We start from the raw sequence: 22,078 nt of genomic DNA, 5'->3' as shown, positions 1-22,078 counted from the left end.
AGTGCCATATTTCGACATAAAAGATGAAATAAATGAAAATCAAAGAAAATAACAAATTAATAAATATATTTCAGCATTTGAAAACTTAATTGTTCATTACTATATTAAATAATGCATATAACCACTAAAAAAATCGAGCTTATATTTCTTTTCATCAAGTGTTTTAAAGTCGATTTTTATTGATTTTTGTCAATATAGTTTTTAATTATTGATAAAGAAATTTAATAAAATAAGTTGGTTAGGTTGCAAAAATATAAATTAAAATAATATTCTGGTGAAAAATGTATTGGTTATGAGTTTATAACTGTGAATGTGTACTAATTTAATTAATTATTTAGATGTAAGGGAAATGAAACAGATTTATTCATGCTTCATATATACATCAATTTATAAATTAAGAGTTATTTACTCATCAGCAGTTCAATTTTTACCCTGGAATAATATTGTAATCTTAGGTTATTATATTTGTAAGCATATACTACATATGTTGCAATTTTATTTAATACCATCACAAAAGTAAGCTTAGAGATGTAAAGAGTGTGACGTTTATTTAACACTCAACACAATTATTTTAATACTGACACCAGACACTTTTGCCACGCCTCCAAAAAAACAAAAAAACGTCCTATCTGCGCATAAGCAGCGATTGCAGGTCCTCAAAGTTCGTTGTAAACAACAGTCGTACGCTGGAGATAGGTATTAGTCCATAATTTACTGAGCACTCAGTACTAACAGTAATCAGTGAGGAATATTAAATAATTGAACAATGTCTAGTAATTGGACTCTCTTTGCGACAGAGCAAAGGAGAAATCTGCACCATGAAAATGTCAGTCAGAAAAATGGGATAGTAAATTTGATGAAATGTTTTAAAAAAAATTTAAAATAACAGCAATTTTTGTCAAAAAATTAGAATATATCATTACAAAAATAGGAAATGTATCTTTTATAAAAAGTTTATTTAAACTTTGATGATATCTTCTTTGATACCATTTTGACTTTCCAGTAAAAAATGATCTGACGTCAAAACCTGGTCTTTGTTCTAATTAAGTATGTGAACACTAAGTCTAGTCCAAGTTTTGGAGATATAGACTTTTCACTTATCCTTAAAACTGTTGATGCGGGCTCATTTTGTGTATCCAAAGATTTTTAATTCTTCATATATATAAATACATTCTTTTGATATTTGGCAAAAAAAATAAAGTGCGTACAGAGAGGTGCCATGCATATGAAACTAAATTCAAATTCAATGTTCCAAGATTTTAATAGTTATTTTATATCTCCTTTATGTCGACAAAATTGATGTTTTAAGCTTTTTTAAAGAATGATATTATAGTCTACACATTGATTTTTTACTTAGAGAAATTTTAAATCAGATGAAAATAAAATAAGCTTTTAAAAAGATCTATTATAAAGATTATAGACAAAAAACCATCTACACTGTTGTATTTGCACCACACGCCTCACATACGAGAACAAAATATGTATGTAAGTAATTATCTTGTCCAAATTCATGATAGATATTATAAACATTCCTATTATATAAGTAAAGGAGAGTTGATCCTTTTCCAGGCACAATCTCCTCCACAAAAATAAACCTTTGTTCAACTTTTCAAAATCAACGCTAGAGGTAGCTGTCAGTTCATTAAATAATAATATGTTAGTATCGTAATAGATATTACCCTAGGCAAGCGTCAATTTTTTGGTAGTCGCAATCAGAGGAGTGTTTTTTTTATTTTATCATTGTTATTTAGTTATTGGGAAGGGAAAATCGAAGTTTAAAGGTTATCTGCTCATGAATTACTGAGAGTAACCCTGAGGATTTGTTGGAGAGTCTTTGTTGCACACTGAGTAGAATTGAGGATCCAGAGCGTAGTAATTCATTCATTTGGCTTTGCTATATAAGGAGTGTGATATAAATTATTTCCTTCCACCCATAGTTGCTTGCAGCTAATCTAATCAAAGGTCTTAACAATTAAGATGCTCACCTCCAATGCATTCTTTAAATTGTCAGGGTGCAAGTCTTGTTATTTTTCTCAACGTTTTCCTTATTTTCTATAGAGTAGTAGATATATACATATGTTTACAGCTTGTAATTTTTTTTGTACACAAACAAAACTTGCCTTTAAAGCTATTGATGAATGAAAATATGTAAGATTAAGGGGATTAGACTTTGTTGTAATAAAGAAAATATTACATGCTAATTATTTATCGATTTTTGTTTTAATTTGATGTGATGAGTAAGGTATTTATTTCACAATCATGGAAAATTCAGAGTGTCCTTGTTACGATCCTTGCCGGATGAGAAAATGTTAAGATTGCAAATTTAATAAGTCTTCACCTTATCAAGTCCTAAATTGAGAAAGAGGCAGCCGGGATGCCATTCCTCTACCAACAAGAAAGTATGTTTGAGGGAAAGCCAAGATCACCCAGGTTACCTGATGGTACATGTAGAAAAATTCTGGAACACGTTGTGTGTACTAGCCATAAGACAGCAACCTAGCGTCCCTCTTCATAGATCTAAATCCTCTTGAACTAGCAGTTTAGAGTATGCTTGAGTGGGAGCAATGAATCCTTGACGGTAACTATGAAGACCAGAACTGCAAAAATTGGGGGAAACGTAAAGTATACTAGTAGCACGTCCGTGACCAGACGTCCCTGACTTGTATTGTATAATTGAAAGAGAGGGCAATGCAATTTCAAGGATTAACAATGAAAGCCATGAAGGCTGCGTAGGCAAACATTCTGAAGTACCTCATGTATACTAGGTACAAGTTAGTGACGAAGAATCCTTCATCACCGGTTCTGATCCTCCTTGAATGGACAATATGAAGTAAAATTAATTTGCTAATAGAATTTGCAGGAGCGGCAAGAACTCCCTAAGGGCAGCTATACAGGCTGAGTAGGTAAAAATTCTTTGTGCGTATTAGCGGCAAGTATATGTCTAGGCATAACTTTTCATATGACAATTCTTGTAATTTGTCATATAGATTATGATTAATGGAAAGCCTTCCAGGATCAGCAATGCCTCCCTGATGGTAGCCATGAAGGCTAAGAAGGCATCATGGCCTTCTGGAATACGTTATGTGTACTAGTGGTAAGTCAGTGACAAGGGTTCCCTCTTTATATGATCTTAACCCCTTTGAATTCGTAATCTAGGTTATAGTAGAGAGGGAGGCCAATGCAATTTCAAGGATCAACAAGGAGCCCCTGATGGCAGCCCTAAAAGATGCATAAGCAAAAATTCTGGAGTACATTATGTGTACTAGCTTCAAGTCAAGTGACGAAGCATCCCTCTTTACTTGAACTTGATATTACACCCCTTAATTTTGTAATATGGAGTATGATTGAGGGGCCGTCAATGCAATTTCCAGTATGATCAAGCACTCTTTTTGGAAGCCATAAAGTATGTGCTTGAAAAAAAGAAAACATTCTGAAAGACATTGTACGTACTATGAGCAAGTCAGTGACGATGCGTTTCTCACCCCTTGATCTTAACCTCTTTGAATTCGCAGTTAGTATTATGGTTGAAGGAAATGATAGTGCAATTTCAAGGAAAGGTATGCAATAGAGGCAGTGTAAGCAATTGTTTTGGAAAATGTAGTGCATACTAGCTACAACTCAGGGATGAAGGGTCTCCCCCAAGTTTGTAACCACAAGAACAGTCACATGGAATGATTTATCTGTCCTTTGTAATAGGATAAACTAATATTGTAGTTTTAATACACATTCCACCACATACTATAATAAGTAGAAGGTAATTTTGCTCTGGACTTTTTACCTTAAACCATTTCGCCTTATTGCATTTTGCCGTAAACCCATTTTGCCTCAAGGGTATTTTGCTTAAATATATAAATATGTAAGTGATATTTATAGGAAGTTTTTGTTACTTTTGGGTAAAATTAATGTTCCCTGTGAATTTAGTTAAATCAAAATATCTCATTTGTATTGCTATAAAACGCATTAAACAGTTGTTGTTGTTTTTGTTAGAAAAAGATGAAATCCTGTCCTAAATTTCAATGCATGCACCAACAAAATCTCATTATGTAAGGAAATTTTAACTAGAAAGGTACTTCAATTAATATAATAAGAAAAATAAATACGGCAACAATACGAAGAATTGCAAATCCCTTTTGTTTGTAATTAGCATTATAAATTATGGATAATTCATACTAGAACAAACTTATGGATTGACAAAAAAACAGAATTTGAGAAACGTGCATAATTCCATCGTTAGTTAAACAGACTCCAAGCATTTAATGCATTTTATATTAATAAATATTGTATTTGTTTTATATTAACAATAGACTGATAAACTTCATTTTTTTAAATATTAAGGGGAAATATCCAAGAGGCAAAATAGTTTTATGGAAAATTACCGGGCACCACCAATAGGAGTGGTTGAAAAGTCAGTGCAAAGTCTGAGAGATGGCACTACTGCCACGTATCGAGGTTATGTTGAGTTAGTAGCATTTTTTGGAAGAACACACACCACCTTTCAGGCAGATCGGGGTTTTTTTCTCTCTGGCATTCTTTTTGAGTCGTTTTAAAGCTGAGCGTTCTAGATGTACTATTGAGGTAACTACTCCAGATATCATTGATAAAATCCATGATATAGTGACGAATGTGCAAAGAGATGTGCAAGATTTCCAGTGCTGTGGGCATCTCCAATTGGAGCCCTATTTCCATTAATTTTGCGGACACAACTGCTGAGGTGTGAGCATTGCATGATGGAAAAATAAACTTTTTGTGGGCCAATCCGGGATTTTTTTCTGGCAGCTCGGTTTTCAAACGGTCCAATAACACTGAATAATACGTATCTGTAATAGTTTTACTCTTTTCCATATACTCAATGAGGATGATTCCTTGACAATCCAAAAGATAGTCGGCATAATTTTTCCAGCTGATTCTTCAATTCAAACAAATGCCAAACAGATCTGGCTAAAAGTTGGTTCCTGTCCTTCCAAGAGATGCTACTAACTAAACATAACCTTGATGATTGTCAGTAGCGTCATTTCTCAGACTTTGCACCGGCTTTTCAATCGACCCTTGTATAAGAATCTATGGTTCATTTAATTCAGGACAACCCCTCTCTGGGTACCCATATAAATTTTTGATGATAAACAGATAAGTAGTATGTATAATTGGATCATTAGTTACCCATTTATCTACGTAGTTATTGGTATATAGAGGGGAATATCTTCTATTCCCTTTAGACTTTTCTCTACTAATAGTTGGAGAGGTGGAACCTGCAAGTCATATATAGTCATTACATAGATAAATGATTATAGAGCAACATTGTTACATGAAGAAACAACTAATGATGAGTTATATGGTTGTTTTGGTTATTTATGGTAATCAATATTTGTAAAAGTGCTGCAGCATAAAAACAATCTGGAACAACATAAAGAAAAAGAGAATCCCCTAAGTATTTTTTTTATTTCATATATAAATTCACCCCAATATTTCAGAGACGTATTTGAGTCCATCATTGGCCTTCTAAACAATGCTATGGGATGAATTAAGATATCAATCATTTGAAGTTATAATTTAAATCCTTCATTGTATGAAAGACACTTATATTTGCCCCCATAAAAAATTAAATTTTAAAAAAAATAATCGATTTCCCATTCGTGAATATCAATTTTGACTATTTTCTGAGAAATTTGCGACAAATCGAAAAGGTTTATAACAACTTAGAGATTGTAGTTACAAGCTATTTATACTACCACTTTGGAACGCTCTCTTTGGCAAACGTGGGTACTTGGGCAGCTAATTATTTTTGCTTGTACATACAATGTGTTTTTATTAATTAGGTATCTTGTTCTGAACTCAATATACTTCTATTTTTAGGATGAGGAAAAACGATACTCTTCTTTATACGTTCATAACTTATTCATAATACATAGTGATTAAGAATATCATAGATTCTATTATAGAAAAATACTCAATGTATAACTTAAAAAAATATGCATCTCGATGGTTTTGTGTTCCATTTTGTTTTTCTCAAGCAATGCCAATTTTTATGAGAGTGTACTAGCAATTTGTCAAATTATCATCATATTTTTCCCGATTCCAGTACCAATTTCATGACGTCATGCACCTTCAATTGAAGATATGACAATCGAAGGAAGAAAATTCTAACTTGATCTTCCATCTCAAGAGATGTTTTAATTCAGATTCCGAATTCCACAAGGGTTGACAGGAGTAGAATTTATTCAAGGAAAACTACCGAACCTCATTAAGGAGTAGAGTGGACTCCTTATTTCGGCCTGAGATACCAGGATAGAAACAATAAAGCAATCTATTTAGGATGAGTAGATTATCTTAATATTTCAAAATGGGATCACTTAAAAAATACAAAAGGGAACAAAACCTAGAAGATCATATTTTTTAAATAGATCTTTTTTTAAATTATACATTGAATAATTATCTATAATATAAGCTATGTGACTAGAACACATCACAATGTATTATGAACAAGTTATAAGTGTATAAAGAAGAGTGTCGTTTTTCATTATTATTCATCCTAAAAAGGGTAATATATTGAGTTGAGAACTTAATGCAGAATCAATAAAAACACTTTTGCATACATTTTATAAATGTTCCTTTTAATTTAGAGGTTGTTTTAAGGGTAAAAAAAGGACTCTGAACGATAATAGTCCCAAATTACTATAATCCCAGATATTTCCGAATTCAGATAACTTAGAGAAAAAGAGAGATCAGTTATGGATTTTTACTCAAAGATAAATTTCTTTTATGGGTTGAATCCATTTGTACAAAAATAAGTGTTCTCCTGGTTCATCAGTCTTCATCACTATTGGATCTTTTTAAACATAACCAATTTGAAAGGAATGCTTTGTACTTTGCAAAATATTATATTGTTGTTGTTTTTTCCAAAAAATGAAGGGATAATCTAGTATTTGTGAGGCAGAGGGAAACAAAGTAAATGAATTGCAAACATAAACTTTCTAGTTCAGAAATTCACTGGGGTATCATTGATCCATTGATAATCATTGGAGGCAGAACTAATTGAATTTCATGTCTAACAAAAAAACTTCCAGCCAATATATTATCTACCGTAATACTCGAAGAGAAATTTGGTGATTAAAAAGATGTGTTTCGTGGGTAAACCATGTTATGCTGATCATATTAGCTGCTTCCAAAATAATTGAGACATGTTCGTTTGAAGCGAAAGGAGAAGAGTTAGCGTCAAACGTCAACCAACATCAATTTTTTCATGAGTTTTATGGTCAAAAAACATTCCAGAGTTATTTAGAGACTAAATAGCTAATGCCAACATATCACATTTGCTCATGTTTCTCCATTCATCGCTGAACATGGAGTCTCACGATTTTTGCTCACCCTTTTAACTGCTACAACGCTACAAACTGGACAAAACAGCTCACTATTGTTTACCTTCATACCTCCATTATTTGTGTAACCATCTTTTGGGTGGAGTGGTGAGATCTGGGATAGCACTTTTAAGATCAATAACGGTATATCATCAGGACGTCCCCGGAAGACAAGGACACCCAACAAGGACACCCAAGTCATGAACCTGGTAAATAGAAGACAGCAAACCGGTTTTCCATCCTAAAGTAGGTCAAACATTACCAGAAGGGACTTATGCTCATGTGGACAACGCACGTTCCCCATATCCAACGGCAACAGGCAGTTCTTAACTCGGATAAAGGTGGAAACGATGAAAACAAATTCCATGCATCCCAGAACCCGGAACACCGATTTATCTTCCGTAAGCTGAAGTACCTACTTCATGATTACAATTTTGATTGCCATGAAGACCTCACATGCAGGTTTCAGTGGGTGATGGAGTTAGTGAATGAACAGGAGCTCTCTAGACAGTTGTGACAGTTGGGGAGCCATTGTCATGACGTCATCCGAGCTGTAAAATGTAATTTCTTGTCTTACTAGGGCAGTCTCAATCATTTCGAAATTAGTAATTTCTTAGTATATGCTTATCATAATAGCTAATAGGACCGATAATATATAAGTAGAGTGGCAAGAGTTCCACGAGATCCAGTTTAAGTTCAAGTGATCACTTTACGAACCAACCTTGTTCTACTCTCATCTTCATCGAAGGATCTCATAGATTCTGAAAAAAGCCCAGACGAATTCGTTGTATCCTTATCTTCGTCCGTTTCCTTTTGATCTTCGCTCGTATTTCCAATGAATAGCTGAGTTAGGAAATTTGTAGTGTCGGCCAACTTTCTGATCTATTCTTTTATGGTAGAATCATTTCTTTGAAGAAATCTCAAGTGATTGTAAACTTGAAAAATGGTACTTTTTGTCTAAAATTCGATGAGGAACTAATCAGGAGGTTCTCTAAATCAAAATCCATGATTCTAATAGATATCTAAGAGATAGTATTTACTTCCCTCCTAAGTAATGACGGTTTTTTCCACATGGATATTTAATATTTTTGAAATGATCATTTTATCAGAAATAGTCAATTTTTTTGAGGGGCTTTCTTAAAAAATAAACACAATCAAAATATTAAAAAAATACAAAAGAACCCCCCCAAAAAAAAAAATTCAAACCCCGCCCATGCTAATTAGTTGATATTGTTATTAGACCAAATGGAAACTTCATTTAATGGGTTTAAAAATTTAAAAAAACTTAAATGCTGTGTATTTGAAACGCAAGGGTTTTTATTCTTAATGAATTTTGTTGGTTATACATCCACTCATTCCTCTTTCACTAACCTCATTTTTCTTCTATGGTAAACTAGTTATATAAATGTGGTTTTTTAAGTAATCATACAATACATTAATAAAAATTTTCCGTTATTATTTATTGATAAAATTTGTATTATGAAGTTCAGTTAATGTAATAGTTTTGGGGAGTTGATTAACTACGTAAACACAAGGTTCACTGCTGCAGAGTTAAGTAAAACAGTTAATTAAATTTCACACAACCTCGATTAAAAGAGCCCAGTATCCAAATATATCCTAAACAAGGCATTATGAAGATAAAATAAGAATTATATATAGTCAAATTGAATGTTTCAGGACCATACTAAACAGTATTGGTGTTAAAATGTAGATTCATATTAATAATTAGCATTTTTATAATACGGGGTGTACTATACCCCAATTCACAAACAAAGATTGAAAAACTTCCGCAAAGGCAAATCAACTCTTTATATGTGTTTTGAATTGACACATTTTATAGACACATTTGTAATGGGCTAATATAATTTATTGCCTTCTTTTAAATGTACATTTTAGTTTACCATAAATGATTTATGTTCCTTCCACGGCTAAAACGTTTATTTCCGTATCTATTTTATACATTAGCTTTGAGCTAAAAGTAAATAATTTGAATTTTTAGAATGTGCTAAATAAAAGGGAACTTGTAGAACACATAAGCAAAAGGTTTCACCTCATTTTAACATAAAAGGTTATATAAAATAACTAATTATATCCAAACACACTATTAATTTTTGATGAAAGTTCCTTATAAAAAGTAATTCAGATTAATGACATATAAAGGTGAGTTCGCCAGGCACTCGGCTTTAGAGTTGATAAAAGCTAATAACTTGAAAAAGGTATTGTTATTTAATTTTGTATTTTCAATAGGTTGAGTCGATAGCATACTCCTCAAAAAAAAAATCGTCGCTCTATACAAGGTAAGACTTTATTTAGCAACAAGCAAGAATTTTCTTTTAAAAGGATTTCCTCCTACACTAATCTATTGATTTAATAAAAATTAAAGCTAAATAAATCTTATCTATTATCATTGGATGTAATCGCCTTTGGCGTCAAAAACAGTCTCACTGTTACCTTGAAAACGAGAGCGCAGGTCTGGATGAAAGTCTCATTTTACTGATTGAGTCATTCAGCTCAATTTTTGTGTAGCAGGAGAATACGATGCTGAGTCGCTCAACTGCGCCTCACTGAAAGAATTCCGGGGAGCTTGAGAACAAACACTGCTTTCCAAAAAAATCTGACAACTGACTTTTTCTCTGCAGTGTGACATCAAACAGAGTCTTGTTACCAGACAAAAGGCCTCCCAGCTGCAAAATCCTCAATCCAGGGCGGAGCCAAATCTTTCAATACGATTAATTGATTTGGATGGCTCTCTTCAATGATTTATTGGGAATTTACAATGAAATTATGATCTCTCTGGTACTCTGAGCTCATCTTGTGATCAGCACACTTTTCTAATGATTAATAATCATTGTCAGACTCTTCCAGTTCCTTTCTGACTCCAGACAAAGAACCAGTCTATCTTAAGGAAGTTAGCCATCGCAACATTCTCTTGTGGTGCGTGGATTGCATCAAGGATACTATGCCTTCTCCAAGATTGTGAAAAAATACTTCGTTGATCGATGCTATTTTTTTACTTACGCCAAACACTTTAAACTAGTCACCAAAACAATAAAAAACTTCCTACCTGTGCAGTTGCTTACAGTTGTTGTTTAACAATGGTAGCACGCTGTACGGGTATATTATCTAGGATCCTAGCAAACATTTTGGTTCCATATATCGAGCTAAAAGCAAGTAGAGAATAAAGCTATTTCCGCTATACAATAGCACACCCTTTTTACAGCTAATTGTCTGTGTTATTGGACCATTAGTTAGGAAATAGTAGTGATATATATCTTGTTTCTCTAACATCAAAATAGCAGATGTATAAAGTATTCCATGGTTAGCTATGATCAAAGGTGTATAAAGTATGTGCTGGAAAGAGCGAGCACTTTTCTTTTCTTGTTGGGATTCAGAACAGGCTTTTTATTTTCCAAAGCTGTTGTCATGAATATTTAATGCTTGAAGACAGAACATATAAGTACAAAGTAATAACTTCTGAAAGAGTAACAATGAGAGATTGCTCGAGTAGAATTGAAGATCGATACACCTCTAATGCCTGCTTGGAGCAGATGTAATAAAATGTTATAACATCTAAGCTCCTCACTTCCAAACATTCTTCAAATTGTCAGGATAAATACGTTTATTTTCTGGTTTCTTTTATTGTTACAGACGGGCAGTTCATATTTTTTGCATCACTGGCTATACTTTTGGGTAGTACATTGATTTGTTTTTGAGAAAATATAATCAGAAAATATTAAAAGCAACTAGAGCACACCTGTAGTATATATATTTTATTTCGAATAATTCCTTTAATTAACTCCAGAATTTAGTAAAACTGGTCAATAGACAACATAATAATTAGAAAAAATGTTCCTATTTCAACCGTAATGAAGATACATACTCAAACTAACTTGGTAATCCTTTTCTTCATTCCGTATTTTAATTCATATTTAATATACGTCCTCCCTTTTCCCGTTAGTACAATAATTCGTGGGGTTTTTTTTTGGGGGGGATTTTTTATTTTTTCGTGGATTTTCAAATCGACAACCTCTACTTTAAAAAAAACTTTGATACAGGGGGAATCGTTCTTGTCTTATGAAAAAAAATAAACTTATTAGCAAAAAAATAAACTTTGCCCGACCTGAAATCTGGTATGATCAGAATAAAACAGAAGCTAGTGTACGTATCTCAGAATTCTAAGTAACTTTTATTTTATGTCCACAGTCTATATCTATCTCTGTTTCTGAAATAAAAACCATTTACGTTCTTAACAGGGGATATGTAACTATCGTATCATATTATTTTAAAAGTCATAAGTATATTTCTACTTTATATTTATAGATTGACTGAAAGTATGTCCAAAGTGTAAAATTATTCAGAAAAATAAAAGTTTAAATGTTTTCATTTTCCAATTAAATTAGGAATTTTTTTGTATATAAATCTTCAACTTTTTGTTGGCATGTAATATTAAAAATGAATCATTTTAATGATTAAATGTCCCTTACCTTAGTTAGCAATGATAGTTTTGACTCCGCTTGATGACATAACTTAAATTCTCCTTTCAGAGTGAGGCATTTCTGTAATGTATTAAAACATCCAAATTACTAAATATTTATATTTTTATATGTTACACATTTTAAACAGCTAGATATATTTAACTATTTAACAAACATCTTAGCACAAAGATACACATCCTAACCAAGACGCATAACTAAAAATAATCAAATATTAAAAAAAACAAAGAAATTACCGGGTCATACAAAAATTTTGAGACCATTTTTAAAACTTAATAACTCATCGTATTCTTTAATAATTTTAATATTTTTTCCTTCTACAGAGAGCTTGGAGTCTTATCTTTTGGTTTACTCTTAATTATAAAACTTGGAGCTTATTATCATATCGCAAGAACAATAACAGCTAAAGATTGCGGCATTGCTTGACGCCGAAATGTTCCCAAAAGTAGTTATTGCAGCCAAATAGTATTCGAAGGCGACCGTCTGCCGAGTCATGATGCACATACATAAGACTGAGCATCTTGGAGAAGCTGCTTAGGACTGACTGCCTCAGAAAATTGACTTCAAAAACAGAATTGAAAGACTTCACAGAGCAATCAGATTTTTCCTTGACAGAGATGACCATCAACGTCAATGTCTCTAAATCAACCATGTCATGGCGTAACAAAGAGACTAGAGGTTTCATCTGTTCAGTTCCAGTTTTTGGTGAGCTCTTGGTCTCCCCAAACACGAGATCTAAATCCCCTGGATTATAATATATATTGTCAAGTTGAGCCCCAAGCCAGGAGAATTCGATAATTAAATATTAATTTATTGATGGATTATGTACATGAATAGAAGGCAGGCATGACAGATGCCTTCATCAAAAGTACATACTGCAACCTATCAGTCAAGTATCTGTTATTGTGGCTCAATATGGCTCAAAAGAAACGGTTTTTTTTGCCAAGGAGCCCCTGAATAAGTGTGATTATCTGAGAGAAGCATTAAGACTTTACAGAGCACTCGGATCTCTCCATGACGGAGATGGTCATCGGCGTCAATGGCTCAAAATCCAAAATGTGAGCTTTGGGCATCTGCAAATACTAGATCTGAATCCTCTGGATTATAGTACATATTGGCAAGTATAGTTAAAGTCCTGCAGAATTCGACACTTAAATATTGAGTTGGTGGATGATTCAATGAGCAGTGGCTGGCACGTCAGAGGCTTACATCAAAAGTACATGCAGCAAGTTCAACTACCACCTGGATGCGTTATTACCAGAACTGGTGTCGATATTTTCATGATTGATTATCCTTAAACTCTTTTTTGTGAGTTTTGTTTGATATTTAATTTATAGAAATATTCTAAAAATACTTCAAAACTAGTGATATATTTAAGCAAATCTGATGGTTTGTATTTTGATGAAGTCAAAAGGATTGTTTGAGGAATTACTATCCATCTTTAGTATTTTAAAAAAAAAAGTAAAATACCCAGCTGCAAAGGATAAAACAATTGCACATATTCAAACATATTTAGAATCGGTGCTCTGGAACTCAATAGAGTATTATAAATTGCTAGACTTTCCGAGAATTTTGCGATTGCTTGATCGGCCAGCAAAAAAACAATATGATTGATTGCCTTCAAATTATTAACATTTTCCCCTCCCAAATTAAACTTCTTTTAGTGAGTATCCTTTTAATAGCACGGCACGTGAATTAGTTAAAAAGGAACCTCAAAAATAAAACTTTTTTAATACACATTGAACGATTATAAAGATTACTACATTTAAACATTCTGTAATTAATTTAAGTACTTCATTTTCTTTTGCACCCTTAAATATATATTAAACTTCTAAAATAATCGTGTGAATATAAGAAATCGAGGAAAAATACATTATTTTCTTACATTTTTCTCAAAAACATGAGTTTGTGGTCTCAACATAATATGATTTGTTTTTCTTATGGGAAAAGTAGTATATTTTTGTTTTCAGTGGGAATATTTCTATGAAATATTCAGCAATTAATCCCAATTTTGAGAATCAAATAAATACCATTACTTTTGATGGGCTGCGTGTATTATATAAAATAATAGCTACACTATTATCATTTTGTAACTGCATTGATCAAAATATGGCAATACATACATACATTTACTATCTCAATATAAAAAATAAAAATCCCTCAATCACAGTCAATTTAAAACGATCAAGTATAACAAAATAACTGCTAGAATTACCAAATATTTATTGAAATAGAAATATGAACACTATAAACTATTTAAAAATAAAATTTCTCTCCATAACTATTTTCACATATGAGAAGAGAACGAAGACGGGGAAATGAGAGGATCCAAGATTAATAGAAATACAAGGTTAGACCGCCATGTTATTGGGATTGCTAGAATTTTTAATTTGATGTATTGTAAGTACTGTAAGGCAAGACAGACAGATTTTGACGTCATTGAGAATGACCGTGGTACTCAAATAATTATAGTCAAGGAGGGGGGGAAACCTGCTACTCTTGGTAGCAGTTTTTCTCTACGACGTCACTATTAAAAATCGTGGTGGAAGTCAAATATAACTCTCGGAAAAGCGTTATGTTATAACCTTGTATTTCTATTAAATTTGAGATGATCTAGTTTTTTAATCCCACCCTTGGTAAAAAAAAATCCGAGAAGCCTACTCTGCGCTACAGTAAAGTTAGTTTAGTTTATTTTCTTTTTCTCATTCTATCCTCTTCTCTCCTCCCGGGCAACTTTGTCCGGACAAACTCGTTTAGATATCAGCTAGTGCAAAACTCATCGTTGTATAAACATTATTATATTGTACTCTAAATAATAAATACTGCAATTTAATAACAAACTTCGAGGGCACTCGTACGAAATCGCTAGCTCCCCCCATACCATACTAGAGTTCATTGTACGATATCTTCCTACCATATTTGGACTCCATACCCTGGTTAATTTCTTGTCGTAAATACATCATTGAGCAGTTGCAGTTACTGAAATTATCCGATATTGGTTTTTGTACATTGCATTTTCCTTACAGATTGCATACTCGGCCTTTTAAGAGAGCTTATGTGAAAAAGACCTAAGAGGACATACGATATTTAGGATTCAAGCAGGGTTGAGGAAGTCCTAAACTATTTCTGTTTTCCTCGCCGTCTTCTTTCGTCTGTGTGGTCTTACCAAGAGATGTTGCCCTGATGTGGCAACTTTAGAGGTGTCTTTGATCCTTTTTTTTTGGTATTTGGGGAATTAAGAACCCTAAGGGAATCACGCAATTACAAAATGGTTTCTCTTGGAACAGTCCCATCACTAATAATATCCTAGTTGACTAACGTAAGGTTAAGAGAAAAACATATTTTAAAAGAGATACACAAAATTTATTTGACAAATCAGACAAAATACTTTTAAAAAGTTTCGAAAATCTTTACAAGGATTGAAAAAAAAATATATTATGTTGAAATCTGGACAATAATTAATATTTTAGGGCGTATATTGAAAAAAAAAAATTGATGGTTGCATATATGTACGTTCCTGCATTTCATTTTACAAAAATGTAATAAATATTAGTAAATGTGACTAGAAAATTATATATGTATATATTAGTATGTCAATCACTCCCCATATTCCCTACTCTGGTATATACGCTGACAAGAAAAAGTTTGGAAAAATGGAATTTATTTTCATTTTACTAACTTCTTTATCATTAGGTAACACAGTAATTAGGCTATTAAAATAAAGAAAAATAAGGTTTAATATGGGTATAAATATTTATTTATAAAAAAAATCAATGTATTTTTGCCAAAATTTTAGCTTCATCAAAAAATCCTCCCATTGCTTTACAGACTTTTGTATTCCTTCTGCTAGTTTTCCGGATAGGCAGGTTTGATATCATTCCAAACATTGAGCTGGACATTGCATAATACTTAAGATGTGAGAGGTTTCTTTCCTTTCCAAGAAGTTTTTAGAGGCTTTGGATATATGCCTTGGGTCGTATTCTTGTTGAAAAACATGCTTCCTTCCAATTAATCTCTGTCCAAAATGAATGGCTTATATGAAAAAATAATAACCATTCTACTTCAGTATTCCTTGGATCTGAAATAAATTTCCAACACTACAATTTCCAAAACAACCCGAAAGCCATCACATTTCTTCCTCCAAAACAGTTACAGGATATATTTTTTCACAATAATTTTCATCGGGTTAGAGTAAAAAATATTGATAAAGTCATTAACATTTATGAAAATTATGAAAAAGTAATTTTGCCCAAACTTTCTTTGCCAGTGTATTTATTTATTTATTAGAATAACAATTTGTATAAGTTATGACTTTTAGTTTTTCATAGACATGTCCCCCCCCCCAATTAAAAAAATTGTTCATTTTATTAAAAAAATGAGTTTACCAATCGAAACAAATCAATTTTTACATGGAAATCGCTTATATGCACTATAGTGTATATTCATCACACTAGCGACTAATAATGAGGGAGCGGAAAATCACATTGACAATGGTCAATGAACATTGATCCCTTTGGTACGGGTTAGCATTATAATATAATTCTTATATATCAAATGAACTAAATTATTATCAATTTAAAAAAAAACAAGTTTTTTTTACAAATTTCAAATAACTTAGCGACATATACTCTGAATCATGAAAAAAATTTCTTTAGACAAGAATTCATCTTTAGTTTTTGAATGGAAATTGTCAAATCGAAATTCGCTAAAAAAATTGCAATGAACTGTTTTGCATAATTATTTTGACAAAAATAACATAATTGATAATGATTGTAAATCATAATTCAAACCTACCAAGTTGTTTCTTTTACTTGCAAAAATATAAAAGGTTAAGGAGAATAATTTCGTCGAAAAAATAAGATTCGATAACTGGTCAATTTTGCAAATATTACAAAATTTATATAATAAAATGTTTCATAAATAGAAAAAAATATATATTCAACTATTTAATTTTGATGTCCAAAATATATCGTTCTTCAGACATTTCTTCTTAAAAATAGAAAATTGTCGTTTCAAGGTAAAATAGAAAAATTATTCAGAAAGTTTCAGATTTTTTCAGATTAAATAGAGACAGCTACGCAAAGTTTCAGCCTCCAATAGTGTTGGCACCCATAAAGAAAACACACACTGTACAAAAACTGTACTTTATATATATGAAGGAACACGACATGTAGAATTTAAAATTAATTTTTTTCAGCAAAGTTCTTTAATAACATATAAACGGATCTCAACATGTCTTGTATTAAAATTCTTACAATACCCTCTAAATTTATGCGTCAATTACGAGCATTTCATTTCTGTGTAAAATAAAAACCAATAACTAAATGAGTCACATGCAATTAATTAAACCAAATATGACTTAAATAAAACCGTTAAAACCTTTGTGTCTTCTTCCTGATTTGAATCCAGGGATTGTTGACGCGTAGTAAGGTCTGCCAGACTGGCCACGGAATTGGAATTTGGGGAATCCTTTAGACTGTTGCAATGTTTGGCCAAATCTTCCCCATCCAGCTTATCCATCGTAAGGGGCATAGACCGGCATGTGGCTGGAACAGATCTAACCAGATCCTTCTTACCCAGAGTCCCTAACAGTTGAGCATATCAGAAGACTCCTCTATCTTATGAGATTTGAAAATGAACTCTACTCTGAAGAACCAGGTCCCCGGATCCTCTTCGTCGAATCTTGGCATTCATACGTTGAAGTATCGTAGGGTGTGCCTTTTGCTAGCTGGAGGACTGCGTTTGAAAATTGCGAGGCAGTCACACATAGGAGAAAGGTCCACTGAACGGCTAGAAGGCATTTTCTAGTACAAATCAGGGTCACCAATGAAGGAACACGCCACGTAGAATTACACACATAAACTAAATGTATTTCATCAAAGTTCTTAAATAGCATTTAAAAGGGATATCAACCTGTCTCGTCTTAAAAGTCCTAAATATATTTAACAATATATATGAAATACCCTAATTCCCTTAATGGAACATCCTTTAAGAATGAAGGAAGCAAGGGTTAATGCTATTACAAATACCCAAGAGGGTACCAACGAACGTGCATTTAGACACACTTTGCTTTATTAATATAGATTTATATTTATAAATATGTATATCCAAAGAAAATATACTTAACAGAATAAATTATATTATAAAGAATTAGTTGCCAAGTAGGTCACCCCATCTTTGTACTTACCTACATCAATTAATATTTTGTATAAACGTTGAATCATGACAAATTATTTTATGTTATTGACTATAAATGAGCTTTGGGGATCAAAAGATTACTTTTCTTTTTTTTACATGTAATGCAAAAATTAAATTAATTGAACATTAAAAAAGTTTTGAGCAAAGTTAGTCTTTGATTGAAAGCTGCTTTAATTTAATATCAAATTTTATATTAACTAATAGAACTATATCTTTTGAGTAGAACGCGAGAGAATGGCTTACATTTTCTGCCATCTAAAGACTGAGGCCCTCAAAGCCACTTTCAGTCAGCACTGTGACGCCATGTTAGAGAGCTACATCGTCAGAGGGTGCCAGGCCTTCCACCGTGACCTGGAAGCCATTATTGGGACCAGGGGCAGCTATATTAATGATGAAGAGAGCTTAGGCACGCATCTATTGATAGAATTAATTGTGTTGTAATTTTATTTTTTAATTAATCAATTATATCTTGTTGAAGTTTCAAATTCAAAGTTTTTGGATTTTAATAGAACACTCGGTATGTAGAAAAAAGAAGAAATACTATTTATTTAGAAGGTCATACTTGGGCGAAATAAAATTTAAATAAAAAAAGATGAATGACAACTTATTTTGAGTGATAATTTAAGTTACTGTTATAAAGAAGAGACTTTCCACTTTTAAATTATCGTTAATTTGACCTTGAAAACAAGGCGGCTTTAATTTTCCTAAATAAGATTTAAAGAAAACATGATTTAAGTTACTGTTAGATTCGTCCGAAACCTACTTTTTTTAGTTTTGTTTTAAGTGATTTCTTCTCCACCAAAATGTAGATAATAAACCAAAACTTAAATTTATAGACCTTGAATTGAAATTTAGGTTGATTGAAATATAAACCTAGGACGGAAATTAATTTTTCTGAAAAAAGGTCAGTACATAAATTAAAAACATCACATTCAAGAATTTTACAACAAGATCGGTCCAGGCACGAGTTGAACCGAATGAATTGATAATTATAACGGTCACAGGCCTGTCCAGAATTTACAAATCGAAACCCAACTCAAATAAATATATATTTGTTTTGACAAAAAATAATTAAACAGCCATTTTGGGATTGACGGATATGACACTTTCATCATGTCCCTTAATCGTTACTCACAAAAAGATCCTAAAATTAATAGAAATACTGAGTAAACTTCGTTATTCTTCGCAGCTGTTTCACTATTTTCTACATAGTAGTAGAGATACATACTTTATCAACTGATCAACTTGTAACTTGAGCATAAAATATGCCTTTGTATAGCACCAATTCATTTCCTCACCCTCAAGATCTTACAACAAGGGGATAATATGAACAAAAGCCTAAATTCATTAGCATCATATATCTCGCCCCCGCCTTCTGTTGGCGCTCATTATTTTCTGTATCAAAATGTCAAATTTTATTTCAATAAAAAAAATTTAAGTCATTAATCATGGGCATAAAATGTGCATAAATATCAATGGATGATAATAAATACTAAAGAGGTCATATCTTTTTGAAGATGTCATTATTTGAATGAAAATCAAAAGTTTGGAAAATTTTGTGAGCTTTCAATTCATTAAACAATCTGTGAGTTTAGAGGGAAATGCATTTGAACTTTATAAAAAGTATCTACTTCAATTATCTCTAGACCGGAATGTAAAGGAGATCTTGCACAAAAAAAAATAGTTATACAGCCAAGAATTCAACTATATGGTGCAAATGAGTATTTTTAATGAATAAGCAATTTGTAATATTTGTGTAAATAATTCATCAACTTATTAATGTATTATTTACTTCGTAGATGACTGGCTAGAATTTCTTTCCATAATAATCCTTCTTTTTTATTGTTCATGTATTAATAGTTGGTCGTGGAGTTAAGTTCTCCCTCTGAAGTCAGCATTATTTCCTACCTTTGGTGTAATATGTTTTAAAAATGGATAATAAAATAAATATATTAGAGGACTTTCCCTAACCTAATCCTATTTTATATGTAGAAGATTCTCCTTTTGTATAGAAACAATTCATTTTATCACCCTCAAGATCATACAACAATCAGCGGATATGAACAAGAGTTTAAATTCATAAGCATCAAATATCTCGCTCCCGCCTTCTTCTCGCGCTCCTTATTTTCTGCATAAAAATGTCAACATTTATTTCAATAAAAAATATATTTAAGTTATTAATTACGGGTTCATATCACTTGATGCCGGTTAGGTAATTTTATCAAGATGAATGTTAGAAAAAAAGAGTGGATTGTATGTAAAACAAACTTGACAAGCCCTTTTGTTGATGAATAAATCTTATCTTGGAGAGTTTTTAGCCCCATCTAATGAGCAGGGAGACAAACTTATTATAAAGATTCATAGATAAAAGTGAAAATATTACGTGTAATCATTCTCCAGCTACTAAAATTGAACAAAAAAAAAATACGATTCACTCAAGATTTCTGATTTCTTGGTAAAAAATATTGGGGGGAATATTGACGTGACTAAGAATTATCTTTGATACGTTGCAGATATTGGATATTTTGCTTCCATTACCAGTTTTCCAATTTCGATCCTCTATATTAGCCCATGTTTAGTGGTAACTTAATATTGGACGATTCCAAAAAAACGTGATGACGATTCCGATTTTTTAATATTCTAAATAATAATTTAAAAAAAATTTTGCAATGAGGGACGTCTACAGGATTATATTTTATGGGAGGGGACTTTTTTTTTTTTTTTTTTTTTTACATTCAAAAAATAAAATTTTATTAGAGAAAAATTTAAAAAACTAAATTTAAAATATTAAAAATTCAATTCAATTTGATATGTTAAATTTTTTCAAAAATCCACAGCACTAAATAGATATATTTTTTTGCAAAAAAATTCAAAAATGCACATCTATTCTCAAAAAATTAATTTTTAGGAAAAATTATTTCAAATGTTAAATTTTTGGCTATTATTTTTTCAAATCCTCAATTATTCTCAACAAAATAAATTATTTGGAAAAACAATTCAAAAATTAAATTTCTTATACAAAAGTTTTTCGAAAAAAAAATTAAATATAATTTTTTGGGAAAAACGTTTCTATAATATTCACAAAAAATTAAATTCTCGGAAAAAAAAAATTGATAAATTAATTGGAAAAGTTATGTTAAATTTCAAATATAATATTATTTGCAATAGGAAATCAAATAGTAGAAATAAAGAAATCCATAATGTTGGGGTCTATTTTTTTTTTCATACTTACAAGTTGTAATATTAAATAATGGTGTTTTTAACCCCAATAGAGCATTTAGGTGAATGCGTCTTGAGCCTTTTTTAAATTTTGACCCCTTGTCATGTTTGGAACAACTTTTTATGGAAGGAATTTTAATTTTTTGAACTCAAAATTTCAAACGTTTGCTTAGAAATTTTCTACCTGTTTAATGTAACTGACTAACAGTTACTCCAATTAGTTAGAAAATATATTAAGTAAATGTCTTCATATAACACTTCTAAAGTAAGATTCGTAATTTTTCAAAATACATTGTGGATTTATCTCTTCTTCGAAGAGGCAATAAATACATTTGCAACAATCATAAATAAGAAAGTCGCATTTTTTGCCTTGCTTAATGATCCATTTATACTTATATATTTGCAATAACAGCCATGAAGCAGGGTGTTACCTATTATGGACAAAAACTACGACATTTACTTTGTTGTCAGCTGTCGACTCTCTTGTCTCACTTGATACGTCATGGCTAATTCATAATTTATTATTTTTGATAAATAAACGAAGGAATAAGTTATACAAAGTCCTCCATTAAAATCTGAACACAAGTGCATGCTGACAGGTGCTTTGAACACCTAGGTGTTTGGATGAAGGATACTCCAGGCTTTTCCCTCAACAAGCACCTAAAAAGTGTGGTCAAAGGGTTGGCATCAAGGCTGTAGAGGGGTCAAAAGTGTAAAAAAAAAGACTGCAAAATAACTTAAAGGAGTCTTGCAACTGAGGAGATCAGTTTCTTTCATTGCTGGTGTCAAAAGTGGCCTCTCCAGCCTCACACTGCC

At 31.8% G+C, this 22,078-nt stretch overlaps 1 protein-coding gene across 5 annotated transcripts in view; it reads right to left on the bottom strand.

The window, feature by feature from the left end:
• Nucleotides 1–22,078, bottom strand: part of LOC121130026 (solute carrier family 35 member F3) — a 370,274-nt gene that overhangs the window by 277,634 nt on the left and 70,562 nt on the right. For 3 of the 5 annotated variants that reach the window (XM_071893783.1, XM_071893780.1, XM_071893781.1), the window contains exon 2: nt 11,837–11,908. The exons of the other annotated variants lie outside the window; for them this stretch is intronic. The gene's annotated coding sequence lies outside the window, so the exon portion shown is untranslated. The remainder of the gene's footprint in view (nt 1–11,836; nt 11,909–22,078) is intronic. 5 annotated transcript variants of the gene reach the window in all.

The sequence above is a fragment of the Lepeophtheirus salmonis genome, chromosome Z, assembly GCF_016086655.4.
Source record: "Lepeophtheirus salmonis chromosome Z, UVic_Lsal_1.4, whole genome shotgun sequence".
NCBI lineage: Eukaryota > Metazoa > Arthropoda > Copepoda > Siphonostomatoida > Caligidae > Lepeophtheirus > Lepeophtheirus salmonis.
This window is presented reverse-complemented; position numbering and strand designations above follow the sequence as displayed.